Consider the following 17,183-nt stretch of genomic DNA (forward strand, 5'->3'; position numbering starts at 1 on the left):
TCCTGGCCATAGCAAAGCACTACACCGAAAATGAGAGAACAACCAATTTAAATGAAACCAGTAAGTTCTAAAAGGTTTAGAAAACTTCAGGTTGATGCTGAGGTTGAGACTTAGGTTTCCTGTCTGTTGACAATTTATGAATGCCTTTGCTTCTCCCTAGATGTTGGGCATAACTGTTTCTGTCAACTTCCCTGCGGCCCGGAGCAGAATCTGCAGGCCCTTTCCTTTAAAGCCTTTGGAATTTACATAACCCTGCAATTGTAGCAATGCAAAATGTGGCTCTGGTTACAATAACAAGGGTTTAGGGAACGCAGGGAGAGATTGCAGAGGCAAAGGCATAAAAGCAAAACAAAACAAAACCCTACATGCTGTTTTAATTTTCAGCAGCCACGTGAGAACTGTCCTCCAATTCCTGGCTATAAATAAATCTCTGCCGTCATAGGAAGACAAAAAACAAAACAGTTCACATTCCTCCCAAATTTTCTTAAGGTTATAAAAAATAACAAAAAGGTAAATATTTCAAAAGCAGAGTGTGTCTTTTCTGAGGAATGTCAAATTATTACTCAAGGGGGCTGATATTTGCATCAAGTGAAGAAATTCGGCATTAAACCTCCCTTTCCCTGCTCCATCTCCACCAGCTCTTTTGACAAAACCACTTAGGACTGCATATGGATAATGTGCCAGGCAATGCTTCTTAAAGCCCTAGGGGTTCACTGCCCTAGTGTCAGCTGAGGCAGGAACTTTCTATGAGATGAATGAGGACTACACAGAAGCATGCATGCCTGTTGCCTCTTGTCAGATGTTACATCCTAGTTCTGTTACATGTTGTGTTGGGAAGACAGGGACTTGGTGCCAGAGTTTGTCCACTTTCCCAGTAACTTGGGGTAGGGACAGTAACTTACTCTTTTGAAGAGAAGCAGAAGTAATGCGAATGCTCTTCATGCCTTTTTCTCCAGCTTTGAGCTGTCATTTATCAGAAACAACTTGGAGAGTCTGGATAGAAGGCTGTGTAAGGTATTAAACATATGGGGTAGAATTGTGAGGAGTTTCATTGCATTGGCTCTCCTACCAGAAAAAAATCTCAAACTCATCACCTGCATGTAAGTGATGAAATAGAGATTATCTAGGTCTACAGCACATCTGCTTTCCAGAAACCATACCAATAGCAAAAGCTGAAAAGGGAAGCTTTCTGGAATATTACTTGTATTCCTGGAACCGCTTTTGGGAGTAGATTTGTCATCTAAAGACAAATTATTTGCTGTAGCAGATGGGAAGGGAATAGTGTCAAGGTTCTATTGGCATTGAAGCAGAAGAAAATGGAAGACCAGCTTAATGATTCAGATGTGGCAAACCTACCCCCCATTCTTAGTTTAAGGTTTTTATGACTTGTCTTCTATGTGGAAAAATTGTCGAAGCTAGTGAAGACTACTCGAAGAGGTGCTCTTGAATGAAAAACTAGGTTTAATGAGGACAGAAGATCAAGTCCATAGCAATAGCTTTTGCTGAACTGTTTTCCTTTTTTCTAATCCCAAAAGATAAGTGTTGTGAAATAAGTTTATCTTGCAAACTTTTGGGCATCGTTAAGGTTGGAAGTTTCAAAAGGTTATCGACTGTCACTGTTTCTTCTATCATGTTCTGTTTTTATGAAGGCTCAGATACCAGGTCTCCAGAATTGCTGGTATGTGTGAGATTTGGACATTTCAGGGAGTGACCTCTCCAATCAGATCTTCAGTGTTATTTCATCTTTTTTATGAACAAACCTTGCTGTACCTATTGCCTAACCTGAACTGAGCTGAACAGTATCAGTATCTTCTCCCTCTGCCATCAGGAGGATGGGGTCCTGTGGCACTCACAGTGCTGGGAACAACAGAGGCCTCTGACTTCAAGAACAAACAGACAGAAACTGGTGCAAATGTTTTAATCAGAAAGGAAAACCAAGTCAGAGAAACACAGAAAGCATAGTACAAGAGTACTACTATGTACACAGCAGGTAGCATGCATTTCTGTCTACACACCAAGGCCTACCTGAAGGCAACAAAAAATATTCACTATTGGCCCCATTTGACTCACCAAGAAATTAAGCAAGAGGAAAAACTAGGTTGCAATTTGAAAAGGCCAGGCACTAGGTTTCCATACTTTTCAGGAGTACAGTCAAAGTGAATGCATGTGCTGTTGATAAAAGGCACTGTGCAAAGCAGTACCATTGTTTACACAACCCCATTTTACTATACAGTCTTCCCTTTCAATGTCACTTCTAGAATCATAACTTCTCAAATTCACTGCACAATTCAGCTGGGAACAGACAAATAATAACACACTTCCCAAGTCAAACTCTTCTTGCCCTTTCGAAAAATTAGATCCATGCAATTTTTTTCAGCAGCATCAAAGAGTTAAGAGAAGTGGGTAGAGAATCTTGACATCAGTCTCCCTCCTCTTTACATTAAATCTAGCCTCCTCCTACAGAGCTTCAGTCTCAAATGAAATGTCTCATTATGGATTGAGTAGCTCAAGACAAAAGAAAATTGGTGTATTTTTCCAGATATTTGGATTAATTAGTAGAAATACCAGTGGCTGTACCACTGGCTGAAAATGAGGAGTGGGTTTTATAGACCTGTGAGACAAAGAAAGTGAGAGACTGAATGAATGAACACAGCTGTAAGGTGCTATAAAGTTTTTATTTCTGTGTGTTTCAGATGACCACATTATTCATAAGTGGTTGAGCCATGAGTGAGTGACTCAGTTTATCCCAGTAAAAAAGCCACGTGCTTACTTGGTATCATCAAATACTTTTATTTCTGCCATTTTACTTTGTTGATTCCTGTATTTATTCATGTTTGCCTTCATTTTCCCTCTTTTAGAGGACATCAGCTATTGTGGAAACAGGACATCAGCTATTGTGGAAACACTGTCACTAGTCAGGACAGGGTTTAGTTATGTGACCACACATTGACATGACTAAAATGTTCACAGAAAGCTTTTGAAAAATATACGAGGACCACTTCATGGCATAGTGAGATGCTGTGGCACTGACAGATGCAGACGTGAATGCGGAATCAAGCAGCCAGGGCTCCATACCATAAATAGTGCTATAGAAATAAGCAGGCCTGCATGATAAGTAAGGTTATAGTTATTACATGTGGCTAAACAGAGATTTGGTCACATGTTCAAATTCAGATTCAGGTGATCAAAATGAAAAATTGTTACAGTTGCGAGTGCCGTAGGGTAAGCTACCTTACGTTTAAGACTCGGGGGATGAAAAGATATAACATCATGTGAATTGCATAACTAAGGATAGGTCTTTAGGGAATATAAGGACAGACTGAATCATGAAGTGGTAATGTAGAGAATGAATGGAGATAACCTTTATCAGAGAGACCTAGGGTAACCAGGCTCCATGTGTGGAGATACTCAAAACCTGTCTGGATGGGGCCCCAGGCAACCTGCTCTAGTTGACCCTCCTCTGAGTGGCAAGATAGGAGAGGTCTCTTCCAACCTCAACTGTTCTGTGCTCTGTGATACTTTAATCTGTTTTTTTCTCATAAATGAGTCAAAGCAGCTCAAGAACTCTGATCACAGCTGGAACTTACTATTTTGGACCAAGTATTATTTGGGATGTGTGGTCCCACATCTCTTAAAATAAGTTATGCTAGAGCAAAAATCAGGAATTGTGGTGAAAGATTTTGGGGAGTGGGGGGGGGGAAGGGGGGAGTGATAGACTTGCTTCCTGTGCTATATATAATTTGAGACTGGGTAGAGGACTTCACTCTAATTTTCTAATGTGGTGTCTTTCACTAGTACCAAATTCTTACCAAAAAAAAGGGGCAAAAAAATAGAGGCCCGAATTTGCCCAGTGTCAATAGAGCTGTGTTAATGTTGTTACTTCTGTGGAAAACGGGGTTAATGAAGGGAAAACAAGGCCTTGTGTTTCTGTTATTCTCCCAAAGAGTACAGTTTCTATGAATAATCTTAAGGCACCCATGGAGGAATTGACAGTTTTAATTATGTTTCTCTTAAAGCAGCTTAGATAAATGCCATGGGAAGCAAACAAGGAAAAGGTCGCTTTAATGGTATTTCCTAAAACGATAGTACAGCAGCATTTGTGGAATGTCCTGGAGCACAATCATTTGGCTTTAATAAAAAATAATGAAAAAAAACCCCAGCAACAAGTAAATTAGCTGAATGATAAAAGTAAATAATTCATAACAGATTTCCTCCTAAATCCTGGAAGTCATCTGTCTAGAGCAGCTGATACAAAGAAGCCAGAGCCAATAGTTCTGTGTCAGCTGAAAACCATCTTTGTATTAATCTTTGTGTTAATCACACTCTGCAGAAAAATTAGTTTCTTTTTCTCTATCAGTGATCACATATGATCCCCATACTCAAAGTTAATGTTTAGAGTAACCAATCAACAACACACATGCAATCAGTGTTGAAGATATAATGGTACATATGAGCTACTCATATCGGGTTTGATTCAACAGTGTATTAAGAGCACTGCTGAGTGCTTCAGCAAAGAAGCCTTCAAGTGTTTTCTTGCCTATACATGCCCAAATAGTACCTACTACCTGCATCTTCTCTTTCTTAGCGACAAGCATATGTTTCATATCGTTCTGGTTTAAGACAAAGTGATTTCATCAAAACACTGAAGACCAGCCCTGTCCTGAAGTTAATGGAGACCATACAGAAACCACTGTACGTATTTCTTCTGTAATTTCTTTTGAAAGTGCCAAACATTGGAGATATGTTTTATATTGATAGAAAGTTAAAAGGAACGGTTTGTTTGCAATTGTTTTTCCAGAAGACCATCTCTACAGTCAAAACAACTGTACTAAGTCATCTGAAGGTGGGCTCTTCCTACATGGTGAAGACCTGAACTGGACACAGAAACCTACAGAGAGAGAAGAGCATATCAGAAACTACACAGATCTTCCAGGTTAGTTCTGATTTGCATGTGGGGAATGAGAGAGGAACAAAATACCAGGGAACAGGATTTTAGATATCATTTTTGTTCTCCTAAACTTGTGTAATGTTACCTATCCTCACTAGGCAAGAGGAATCTTCCACCTATAGCAAGGTGGTTTTCAACTTTAGAGCAAGGTTACAGCAAACAGGGCTTCACTGTCCCGAGTTAAAGACAAATGAGGTGTGTTTAGAAGCAACATATATCCTAATAGCATAAAAATTGTAACCTCCTACCCCATCTGTTCTCTTCATCCCATCACCGTTTCAACAGAACAGGATTTGTATCCAGGCTGTGCTACAAGTGTTAGTCACGCTGTTACTCAGTCTGAGGGCCAGCATATTAACTTGGTTTTGATTATAATTAGTCTAAACTGGAGGCATTTCTTGTAAGTTAGTAAATACACTTATTGGAAATGGTAGTTTAGTAATGTTCTTGATTTTATGCTCCGTTTTTCTTCTTGCTTTCTTTCTTTATTCTGTCCTTCATTCTTCTAGAGCAGCCACCAATTAGAAGAAAACTGAGTGTCAGTGTCTTCTTCCTTGGTACAATTCAGAATCCTTCAGGGCTTTAGTCTATTAAGATGAGCTCATGCATGAAGCATAATTACACCTAATGTCTCATCATTTTCAGTGTCCTTTCTATTTCTCTTGTAGTGCTTGCTGCAATCACAGAGACAAAATAGCGTGAAACCTTTTCTTCCCATGGTATTTCTACTTTATAGGATCCAAAATGCTGTGAAGTCATATGACCCAGTTCCTTACTGGTACACACTCTGCATCAATATTTACATGAGTGCAGTATGAGTGTAAAGTGTGGCTGAGTTAAGATGGTGCATGTTTTACACTGATGTAAATGAGTACATCAGGGCAGTGGTGAACCAGTTGTTGGGGCTCAAGCTCAGTCCTACTTCTGCTGAACTGAGCAGTAAGTTTCCTGTAGTTATCTCCATAGGCATGATCCTTCCCCTCTGTCAGTATTCTAAATAGTTCCCACAGCAGTTAGAACCTCACAGACAGTCAATACAAAAAATACAGATGCTCAACTTCAGATTCTGTTATGTGAAACAAAGTATGATGTTTTGCTCACAGCCCAGTTCTCTAGCTGTGTATGAATATGTATGCAAGAGGAACACATTTACTCCCCATAATTTAAAAACATTTCCATTTTACATCTTTGAAGTCTTCTGGAAAACTAAGTAGTTCATTCTTGATTAGCTACATCCCTCAAGGTGGCCAGTTTCTTTGGCATGTGCAGTGGTTCAGGAGCAAACAATAATTTCAGGAGCCCAGCCTCTGTGCGTGAACATCTTGCATAGAATCAGGGCCACTACCTAGTTAAATACGTGCTGCTCTCTTGGCATACGCCAAGTCTCCTCCTGGCTTAGACTACCATGACAGAATTAAACCTTGCAGAATCTGGGTGTGTCCCTCTTCATATCCCAGTCCACTGCCTCACAGAGAGAGCAATGTATTTTTTGTCCCCAGAGCAACTCAATCTTTCTGGTAATCACACATGTGCTACTTAGCACCCCAATGGAGCATAGGACTCTGCATTCCCAGTGAACTGAACTGTCTAAGTACAACAAAGATGGCTTACACCTCTCTTCTCCCCTGTCCTCAGTCAAGCAGATTTCCAAGAGAGCAATTCAGCATCCTTTGCTTAGAAGTAAGGAAAGACACCTTTCCGTAGGAACTTTGTCCCATTTCCAGGACTCCTAAGCATACAGGAATTCCTGGAAAGAAAGCCAAGTATTCTCCAGGAAAGTGTGTGTCACAAAATAGGACAGATTGTACGTGATGGAAGTTATGCCTAAGAAAAGTCAGGGTGGGTTAACAGCGGTGCAATGGCTAAATGTCATTTGCAATTAATTGCTATAATAAGGTCAGCTGCCTCCCTAATTGACTTCAGCTTCTTACTAAGGGATCTGTGCGGCTAATTAGTTTGCGTGTAAACTTCAGAGGACATGAATAATCAGAGTTTAGCAAGCCACACCAACCGTAACTAATCCTTCTAGCTCTTCTGCAAAGAATACACAGTAAGCAAATGTTGTCCCCTGCCCAGCACCACAGAGGAAGCCAGGGCTTGTTGCTCCAGCTACTTTTTTCCACTGAGATGCTACAGAGCACTCAGAAGCATTCAGAACCGGCAACCTTGAAGTCACTTTCAAAGGAAGTGTTTCCTATGTAAAATAGGAGCAGTGTCATAGCCCTCCAGTGTGATAGTCATCTGCACTGTGGGGAAGAGGATATTTAGCTGGAGCTCCCTGACTGCTAAACAGCTGTTTCAGGATCCATGAGTAGACGAGTATCATTTACAAAACCCCAAGGCTGCTCTAAGTTGGCATCGGAGTCTTAACATACCTTGATCAGCTTATAGACCATAGAGTGGCAAGGGCAGTTTAAAAACTGCCATTAATTCTTCATGCTAGTTTTGTGCTAACTGGAAGTCAACCAGAGTAAGAGATCTCACCCGGACTCTGTATCAGAATAAGAAGTGGAAATAACCTTTCCCTTTTTGGCTTAACTTTTCCTTAATCCTTTGTATAGACATTGCTTTGATTTTTCTGGAAGTCATGGAGTTCTGTGTGCTCATAGGTAGATAGTGACTTTATTTCTGACTACATTAATGCCCTATTCTTGGTTGAAACAAGACATGTTGATCTAGATAATTGCTAAATAAATGATGGTCAATACAACATCAGGCATTTCCCAAACACTTCGTAAACTTAGAAAGCTCACGTGCCCCTCCCCACCATGCAGCTAAACAAATCCATGCACATAATCAGGGGAATAAAAGGAAAAAAAACCTCAGACCGTTCAGAGCCCAAACTAATTTTAAAATTGTTATTAGTGAAAGCCTATGTTGCAGTGCAGCCCAAGGTGGTCTCTGGATTTTTTCGAAAAAGGCAAAAAAACCTTTGAAATGGAAAATGTTGAGGAATGTTATTATACAGGCTTTTGTTGGAACAGCTGCCTAGGGACAAGCTCACTGCAGCCCTCCTTAATTCAGATATTTTAGTAGATCTAGCCAGCAATATGTGGTTACTAATGTTTGTGATGCAGATCACCTGTCTCCATACTGTACCTTTCTGTAAAGGGACCATTTGCTAGAACATAGATCTTCAATTTAAAAAAAAAAAAAAATTTCCCTGGAAGATGAGAAGTTATATACAAAATGGAAGGAAGCATTCAAAACTGATGGGGAAAGCAGAGAAACCCTCCATTTTACAAATTACAAATTAGTGCTCTCTATTTTGCTATCTGAAAAGCAGAAAGAAACGGAAAGGATCTGAAGTTGAGCTGAATTGCTTTTTGTCTAAAACTCTGCTCTGTTATCCCTGAGAAAGTATCATGAGTAGGTTCAAAATGGTCATGAGGTGTTAGATGTAAACACAACCCAAATATCTTCAAGGCAGGCAAATGAAGCCATGGTGAAGTTGCTGGCTACAAATGTTTATAGCAGTCAGGGACTGCTAACAACCTTTAATTGCTGGCAGATGATCAATGTTTTAGTGAGGAGAAATTTAATCTAATTCTGGCCGATTCTGTCTCTCTTGCCTTCAGGCATCTGGATTTGAGTTGGGCTGTTATCTGAAAACAGTTGCACTTCCAAAATGTTTGAGAAATACCAAGCAAAACTAAAGCGAGAAATGAGACAATTCCTGTAAAACTTCCACATTTTTTTCTTACCAGCTGGAGTAATCTCCAATTTTCACTTTCTAAAAGTTTATAAGCCTTTTCTCCTTTCTGAAGAGCAAATTTCTTTTTCCTCTTTCCATAGCCATTACCTGAGTTGCGGCAAATACTGATGGCTTTTCTTTCAAGCTTGCATGTTCTCTTGCCAGCAAACGGCGTGTGCAGACCACTCACTAACTCTTAACCAATACAGGAGAGAAGGTTATAATGGGCTTGAAGCCAATGAAAGAGGGTCTGTGAACAGGAAAAACACAAGGAAAAGGGCAAAACTGAATGTGCTATCTCCAGGATGGTCCAAACCAACTTCTTACATCTTACTATGATGGATACAGATTTGAATGTAGTTGTAGTTGACCTAAATTCTGCGGTGTGGGCTGTTTTTACAATATGGAAAACAAATATTTTTATTTAAGAACAATTGGTAGAAGTAGTTTGATAGCTAGTATGTTGATTTAGGGCATTGTCAAGGAACCTTATCTTCATGTTGAAAGTTTTAACTTTCATTAACTGCACAACTATTACAGACCTGATAAGGCTGAGGTTCTAGGAACAATTTTAACCTTGTTTGTTTTTTTTTTTTTCCCAAGCGAGAAATTGAGTCCACCAAAAATAAATGTTTGTGCTTGGTTTATAGTAGCAGCTAACTAAAACATATTTTTCCATGGTGTCAGGAATGCTATAGAAAAAGAAGTACACTAAAAACACATCAGATACAAGCTAACTGTAACAGCAATAAATTCTGTCTCAGTTTCACTCAAACACCTGCATGCATGCACATGTGTAAATGCATACATGCACACACAGGTATGTACATGCATTATGATTCATAAAATGGAAAAAAATCTTGTGACATTAATAGTTTTAATTTTTAATTAATAATGAACATTATTTCAGATGAGCATTGTCCAGATCCCTACTTTTTTAAAGTTCAAATTAAGTTCTCAAACTGCTGTATTGGCACATTAAATATGTGGGTTAGGATTGAAGAGCTTTAATCTGAAACTTTCATATCCGTGAATTGGATTATAGTTCCATCCTTATTAATCTGCAAGTCAGTGGGAGTAGGATCCAGCCCTTAGACCTGATGCAGTTTAAGACCAAAGATAGAAATAGTTTTAGAAAAGTAATATTAACTAAAAGAACATATATGCATGTCTGTATTGCGTTGACCGTATATGCCTCATTTCAACCCCTCAGTGACAGGGAACAGAATTTCTTGTGGCCCTTTGATAAGTACGTATAGTGATGGTTCCATCACTGTGTTACATCAGATGTGAGTGTATAGTAGTAGTATTGCTCTCATGTCATGCTCAAGAGCGGCTTGCGCAAAACACTGTGTGGTATTTCAGAGACTGAGAGGTGAGCAGGCACAGTTTCTGTAGGGAGGGTGTGAGAGTCTTGCTAGTTCTGTAGCCTGTGGTGACCCTATAGCTGTCTTTGACCCTATAGCTGCACTGGGTGGTAGTGTCAGGCAAGGCACGCAGCCAGGCTCACAGAGCCATCCTGTTTAATCTCTTTGTCAGATGGAGCAGGCAGCCTGGCACTGGGTCTCCTCTCACAATGGGCACTTCTGTTAGATTAATATACCCATGTCCTTTTGTTTTGACAAGGGATCTAACAAACATTTTATATCTCCAGAGGTGGAGCAACATCTCACAGAGGCTTTTGCTTCTGTGTTCTATAAGGAATCTGTTTTTGAGCAGCAAATAATCTATTTGTTTTTGTCAGTCCCTTTCCCCTTGTCTTTTCATTCATTACTATTAAGGATCCTTATATATAGATAATACCATAGCTTTTTGGTTTTGACCTTGGTCATCAGAGTCTAAAAATGCTTATAGAAATCAGCAAGTGTTTTCTTTAATTGTCTTATTCCTAAATTCAGAAGGAGCTGCCTTTTTAAGTCTATTTGTGCTGTCTTGGGATGTCAATCTTATGTCATACACTGTTCAGAAAGAGAAACATATCTTTTTTCTTTATTTGGGATGACTTCTGGTTTTGATGTTCCCTGTGAGTCAAGCCACCAAAATAGGTCCTATTAAATGTCACCTTTTGTGCAAGAGGATTGCTCTGCAGAGTTAAACGTTTCTGCAAACTGAAACACTTTTCAGTTTTCACTGAGGTATCTGCAGCTCAGTATTTAATAATAAAAAGCTGGCTTCTCTGGCATCTTTCATCCCAGGCTGTTACTAATACAAGTATTGAATTATATTAGACCAGAGCTGAGTGTACTTTTTTGTTATTGGGGAAACAAAGTCACAGAAAGAATCAGTGATTTATCTAGTTTCATTTACTGCTGACTAAATGTTGAAGCATGCAGCAGAATTCGAATTCTCTGTCCTTTATTTTATTTAATATATCACACATTTCTCCTACAGCCAGTAATAGAAACCAGGAGTTGTGCTGTAACCATTAGGCAATTCTCTGTCAATGGAACATCCAGATGCTGTGGTGAGAGGGGGGGAAGCTTTCACATGGGATTACGAGGAGCGTAAGGAACAACATATGTAAGGAACAGCAGATACTATTTTTTCATCTTAACTTTTATAGTGGTTAGATCATTCTGGTCCAGTGGCACAAGCCTGTTTCCCACTGGGCACTTTCTGGTGTTTTGTATGTTCTTGTTTTTTGTGTGCAGAGCAACAGAGCATCACTTTATCTCCCCCCAAGCCCCGGTTTCTCTCCATCATTGGTGTCTTTGCCATTCAAATCCCCATCCACTGCAGCACCTTACCCTTTTGTCTTGTAGACAGACTCTGCATGTTTTGAACGTATCAGAATAACCTTAGCTGAGGCATCAGATGGATCACCAGCTTTGTCTTAAAGATGAGTATTTTGTTAACTTTTAACTGATGAACAAGACAAGGGCCATTTATCTTCGTTATACTATATCATAATAAACGGTACAGTGTGCTAGTGGAAAAGGAGATAGCGTTGGCAATGCGAATCTACCTAACCCTTGTCCCTTGGCCTGTGGGTACAGGTGAGTTTCTAGGGCTGGATCCAGGTTTATGGTTCTGGAAACTTGGCTGGAGGAAGGAGAGGGCAGGGGGAAAAGTCAGAGAATGAATCAATGAATCATCCCCACCTCTCCTTTCAGCTCTTCTTTCTTCTCCCAATGAGAAACTGAGAGGATAGAGGGGAGAAAGGGGGACCAAGGCAGTTAGGTGGAGCTGGCAAGGTGGAGATCAGCTGCAGAAGTACCTGGCATGCAGAAGGTGGAAACAGGGAGTAAAGGGACAAGGACTTGGAGGTTGAGATGAAAAAAGTAGATGACAGATGCAAGTGGGAAGTGAGGACTGATAGACCAATGCAAACGTGTGAACAGAAGGGAGGATTGATGGAATTATACAGTCTCTTCTACTGTGCGTCACATGTAGTTCACATGTGTAAATCATATAAAACTTTCCCAGGCTCTATGCTGAGAAAGGCAGGAGCACAGTACAGCTCATGCTCGAGGAACACTGATAGGTCCCTGTGGTTTAGTACAAAGAAATGTACTGCTGTAGCGTGCTGAAGATTCTAATTTAGAAATGTGGCTAAATGGCCACTTCGCTTACAGGGTAGAAGGTATACATGCCAGTAGTTAGCAGATACCTACTGAGCCTGTTTGCGAAGGACTATTAGTATTAAAAGGGCTGGATTCTCCTTTTGGTTTGTACCCATGTCCTTTTGCTATAGGGCCAAAGAAAGAGAAAGGCATGGCTTGCTGGCAGTTTGTACCTGTTCTGTGCTTATTGCGCATTGGTGCATGCAAAGGCAGAGAGGACAGAGCAGTGGTGACTTGGTCTCATCTTCTTTGGTTTGGCCTGCCAGTTTGAAGGCGGTATTTTTTCCCTGTAACTTGCTTTCTCTAGTTGTGCCATTAAATATATACATATTTGTATATATATGACTTTGCCTTGTGATATGTGTTGATTGGTGTTGTCATCATGAGAGTTCAGTTATTGTAATGAAAACAAATGACTTGCACATACAGAGAGCAAACCATATATTTCCGTGAGTTAAGAAAAAGAGAGACACAGAGAGAGAGATATTTTGCAGATGGTGTTACCATCTCTGAATTTCAGCATCACTCTTTAACAGAGGATGCGGTTTCTTCCACTGTGGACAGCATCACCCACGAGGCAGACAACTCCCCCATATTAACCTGGCTGTTAATATCAGATACAGCTGAAAGTGAAGTCAGAAAACATGCTGGAAACAGCGGTTCACAGGGGATTAAAGCTATCTGGAGAATGACTGAAGAGGAAAAACTGGGAAACGAGGGCTTTTTATTCAGTTCAGTCATATCCTCACTATTACAGGGAAGAAAATCTCTTCAGGTCAGAGCGATCCGAGTTGCCAGGGGATATCCCTAATTCTAATGCCGCTGGTGACCGTGGGCTGGGGCTGGCGTGTGGCACCGAGCACGGGGCTGGCGTGGACACGCTGCACCCCACGGGAGACCCTGCCGCAGGTGGGACCCGGTGCCCGCGGCCCAGGGGAACCCGCCGCCTCAGCTTCGCCGCATCCTAATTCCCACCTGGGTCGCGGAGGGGTGGGAAGGAGCCAAATTCATCAAAAAACCCCGCAAGAGCGGATAGCCTGGAGTGAAAAGCTGCGTAGCAGAGCGGTGTGCTTGCTCCCAAGGCACGGAGGGGACCGCGTGGAGTGGCGGGGCTCACCGCCCGGGGCGGGGCGCGGCGGGGCGGGCAGCGGCCAGCCCCCGCCTCCCGCCGCTCCGGCTCCGGTCGCCGCCCCGGGCAGCCCCGGTGGCTCCCGGTTCTTGGGCGCTCCTGCCAGGCCGGAGCTGGTCCCTTTAAGAAAGCGCAGCAGAGGAGCAGGGGCCGGCCCTGCCTCCCGGAGCCCGCCGCGCTGGAGCGGGGCTGGGGAATGGGAAGCAGTTCCGCGGCTGGGGCCGAGCGAGCGCCGCCGCCGCCGCAGCAGCAGCAGGAGCCGCCGCCACCCCGGGTCCCCCCCCGCCCCCAGCTCCCTCCCCAGCATCCAGCGTGGGGATCAGCGCGCTGCCTGGCTCCCCGACACGGGGTGGACGTTCCTGAGCACTGAGCTCAGCTGCTGTAAAAAGCAAGTAGGAAAATATACAGCTGGATAAAATTGGTAAGTCAAGCTAGAGTCACATCCTTCTTGGGCTGCAGTTTTCCAGTCTCTTAATTTGTAATGCTTTTTGCAGGCTTTTTTTTTTTTTTTTTTTTTTTTTTTTTAATGTCTTCTAAGCAGAGCAGCTGGGAAAACATGGAGGCAAAATAAAAGCGTAAAAAAAACCCCTTTGAGGATTTGTCAGTGTTTGTGCTCCTAGTTTGAAATCCTCTTTCCTCGCTGACGCTTTGCTGCAGGAGTGGGACAGGAGAAACCGGCAAGTGCTTTTGTATGTGGGGGGAAAGAAAGCTGCTAGGAGTTGTAACTGGCTTTCCTCGCGGAGATGATTAAAGAGGGAGATTTGAAAAAAAGAACACAACAAACCAACAAACCAACCAACACACCACCAACAACTTTCAAGAAGCTCGAAATGACTCGTCATTTACTTTTCCAGAGCAGCCCCAAATCTCATGTTAAACAGCTTTAAAACGCCCTGGGATGTGCACAGCAGGCATGAGAACCTCTTTAAAGCCGTGTTATCGGTGGCAGTCTGGACGCCGAGGTATTGCCGGGCAAATGTGGTGTGCCTTGGTGCCGGGGCGCCGCGGCCGCTCCGGGGGTGCCGGGGCGTCCCGTGCCGCTCCCGCTGGGCCCGACAGGGGGCGCTGCTGCTGCGCCGGGCGTTACCTCAGCCCCAACCCCCCGGGCCGGAGCGGGGAGCTGCTGCAAACTCCAGTGAAAAATCCAGCAGAGATAAGATGTTTTAAACAATTAAACCACAAATTGTTCACGCATGCAGAGCGATACAGCACAGAGCAGCCAGTTAGAGCACTCGGTGGTTTTCATTTTTGTTCCCTGAAGTTGTGGAGGTAGCTTTTGTTTGTTTGTTAAATGATGGTCTGTATTATAAAGAAAAACATAAATTCTGTTGATCAGCTCTTGAAATTAGAACCTGGTTATGATCCTGTTACCTTTTCCGAAATGTGCTGTGGGGTCAGCCTGGATAAAGAAGGGGAGGGAAAGTGTGGATTCTCTGGACAGAAACGTTGCTTCAGCAATGGTGTGGGAGAGGAGGAAGAGCTCTCACTCAGTCTGGGTCAAGTTGCAGGCTGGAGTTAGACATCTGACATGGGAACGTATCCTTTATATCCAGCACAGATGTGTTGCAGAGGTTGGAGATCTGTAAGCTGAATAATAAGACCTGTAAACTCTAATGACTAAACTGCATATTGTCAAGCAGTTTAGGGAAAGGGGGAGGGACATGCTCAGGCGGGCATACAGCTTTCTTCGTGGAAATCCCAGTACCTCTGCTGGTACAAGAGGCTGATAATTGTGCCGTATTCTACCTGTATATAACAAAGAGTTAGAGAATCCAGTAATGGACTGTCCTTACCTCTGTGTGTGTGTACATGTTTATGTTTACCCTGTATAATAATATCCTGCTGCTTTGTCGGAATAGGAATTTGTGTTTCCTTGAATCAAAGACTTTGAAAGGAGTGAAGGTGTTATTCCAACTAGTGCAGTTCTATTGTGAGTAGAGAAGAATCAGAGGTGTCACATTCCTGTCTGATAAAACTTCTGTTAGAACTGGATGTTTCTCTTGTGACCTGGGGATTTGGTTGTGCCTTGAACAAGAAGATGTTTCTGTCTGGCTTTATTCCTGTTACTTACAAATCACTTGCAGTGGACTGGAAAGATTTGCCGACTTTGAGTCCTTAATGTGAGACATGCTGGGCAAAGCAGATTAAAAGGACTGAATGACCATATGAAACGCGGTCATTCAGACGCCCAATTATTATACTTCATTGAAAAGTTTAGACTACTACTACCTCTGCTGAATCAGTGGATTACGTGTGCAGAAGTCAATTCTCATCTGCAAGGAGCAGTTAAACAGTTATTGTGAGGCAGTGCATCCTTGGGGTATTAGTAGTTTTTACAGGAAAAAATAGCCATTTCTTCATACTCCTTATGAACATTAGACATCCAGGTATGAATGGCCTTTTGAAATGATTTACTGGATCAGAAGAAAAATTTCCCTCTTCAGTTCATCTCTGAACTAGCAGGCACCAATCAAATGTCTCGACTGCTGCTTCAGAAATTCATTGGGGTATCTCTTTCCCTTTCCTTCAAGCTGAATACTTCATGGGATTGCTCAGCTGTCCCCTGTGTGTTGTGCAGGACATGCTGGACCCCTGGGCAATGGAGCAAATTTATTGAGAATGATAGAAGTATCAGACCTCCTGAGACACATTTGACCCTAGCAGATACTTGTCTTGGTAGGGGGCTAATTTATTCACTGAAAGTGTGTGTCCTCCACCGTCACTGATGTTCAGCTAAACTTTTATCAGGTGCATCTCCCCATCTGTTTCATTTGTCTGCATGACATGTTTAATATGGTAGTTGAAGTGATTTCAGTTCAGTTCGTCTACTCGCCCATATTTCAAATTAAAATCTTTGCTTTACAAATAGAAGAGGCAGTTTGATGTGCCTGATCCTATTTTTACTCTGTTGTTTGCAAATTCTCTTTAGTATGTGTTTTATTTTGCTCCTGAGTGCTGTTCTTTGAGTTACCTGAGGGTCCACAATGTGAGTCTGTCCATGGCTGATGCTGAGGTCATACAGTTAACTCCTTCTGAGTCTCCAAAATATTATCTTAAGATGACATATGTGTGTGATATTTAAAATGTGAAGAAATCCTCCACCTGTACTTATGCCAAATTAAAGAAAGGGAGCTTCCTTGAATAGCGTTTTTCATTAGGGACCGCTCTTTTTACCTGCCAGTAGATTCTTACAGTGTTGGTGGTGCTATAAATTCTGTGCCTGCCATTGGAGTGCTGTCTACTACTTGCTTATGCTGACAGTAACTTTTCTGAGTCTAGCCATAGCAAGACTCATGGTTACTCAACAAATTAGCAACAGTTTGGTTTCTAATATTATTAGTTTTGGTCATTGTTTTGCAGAGCTTCAGATTCTTGTTCTTAATTCATCTTTGAGCATCTTATCATAGCTTACTTAATGAAGCTTACTGCAAAATCCTTTCCCTAAGAACGTTTCTGGCTTCAAGTAGTGCAGGATGTTATCACAGGTCACGAAGGCTTGTGATGCTCACATAGCTGACATGAATCTGGCCTGATTCTCTGTTGTAGGTAAAGCCTCTCTTTGCTTTATGTAACAGAACCAGCTTAAAACCTCAGTTTCGTATCTAAGACTCACTGTGCTGATAGCGTAGTAACCTGCCATGTTCTTTGATAACAAGTTTCATAGACATTTTTTTACACTGAACAGTGATAGATGTGGTTTCCTGTCTGATTTATTTGCCTGTCTCTACTTTTGCAATCATTTGGAATGCTACATTTTCCATTACACAAGGGATATATTTATCAGTGTAAGTGGAGACCTCTCAAGTCGTTGTCCTGTGCAACATCAAAAAAATGTTGACTTGTAGAGAA

The 17,183-nt window shown here is 41.9% G+C and overlaps 1 protein-coding gene across 4 annotated transcripts in view; it reads left to right on the top strand.

Annotated features, from left to right (window-relative positions):
- DAAM2 (dishevelled associated activator of morphogenesis 2) overlaps positions 1-17,183 on the top strand; it is a 201,724-nt gene that overhangs the window by 13,192 nt on the left and 171,349 nt on the right. For 2 of the 4 annotated variants that reach the window (XM_074897032.1, XM_074897035.1), the window contains exon 1: positions 13,470-13,755. The gene's annotated coding sequence lies outside the window, so the exon portion shown is untranslated. Of the gene's footprint in view, positions 1-4,585; positions 4,693-4,798; positions 4,934-13,469; positions 13,756-17,183 lie in introns of those variants that run through there. The other 2 variants (XM_074897033.1, XM_074897034.1) reach the window with 2 other exon arrangements.

This window comes from Athene noctua, chromosome 1 (assembly GCF_965140245.1).
Source record: "Athene noctua chromosome 1, bAthNoc1.hap1.1, whole genome shotgun sequence".
NCBI classification, from domain to species: Eukaryota; Metazoa; Chordata; class Aves; order Strigiformes; family Strigidae; genus Athene; species Athene noctua.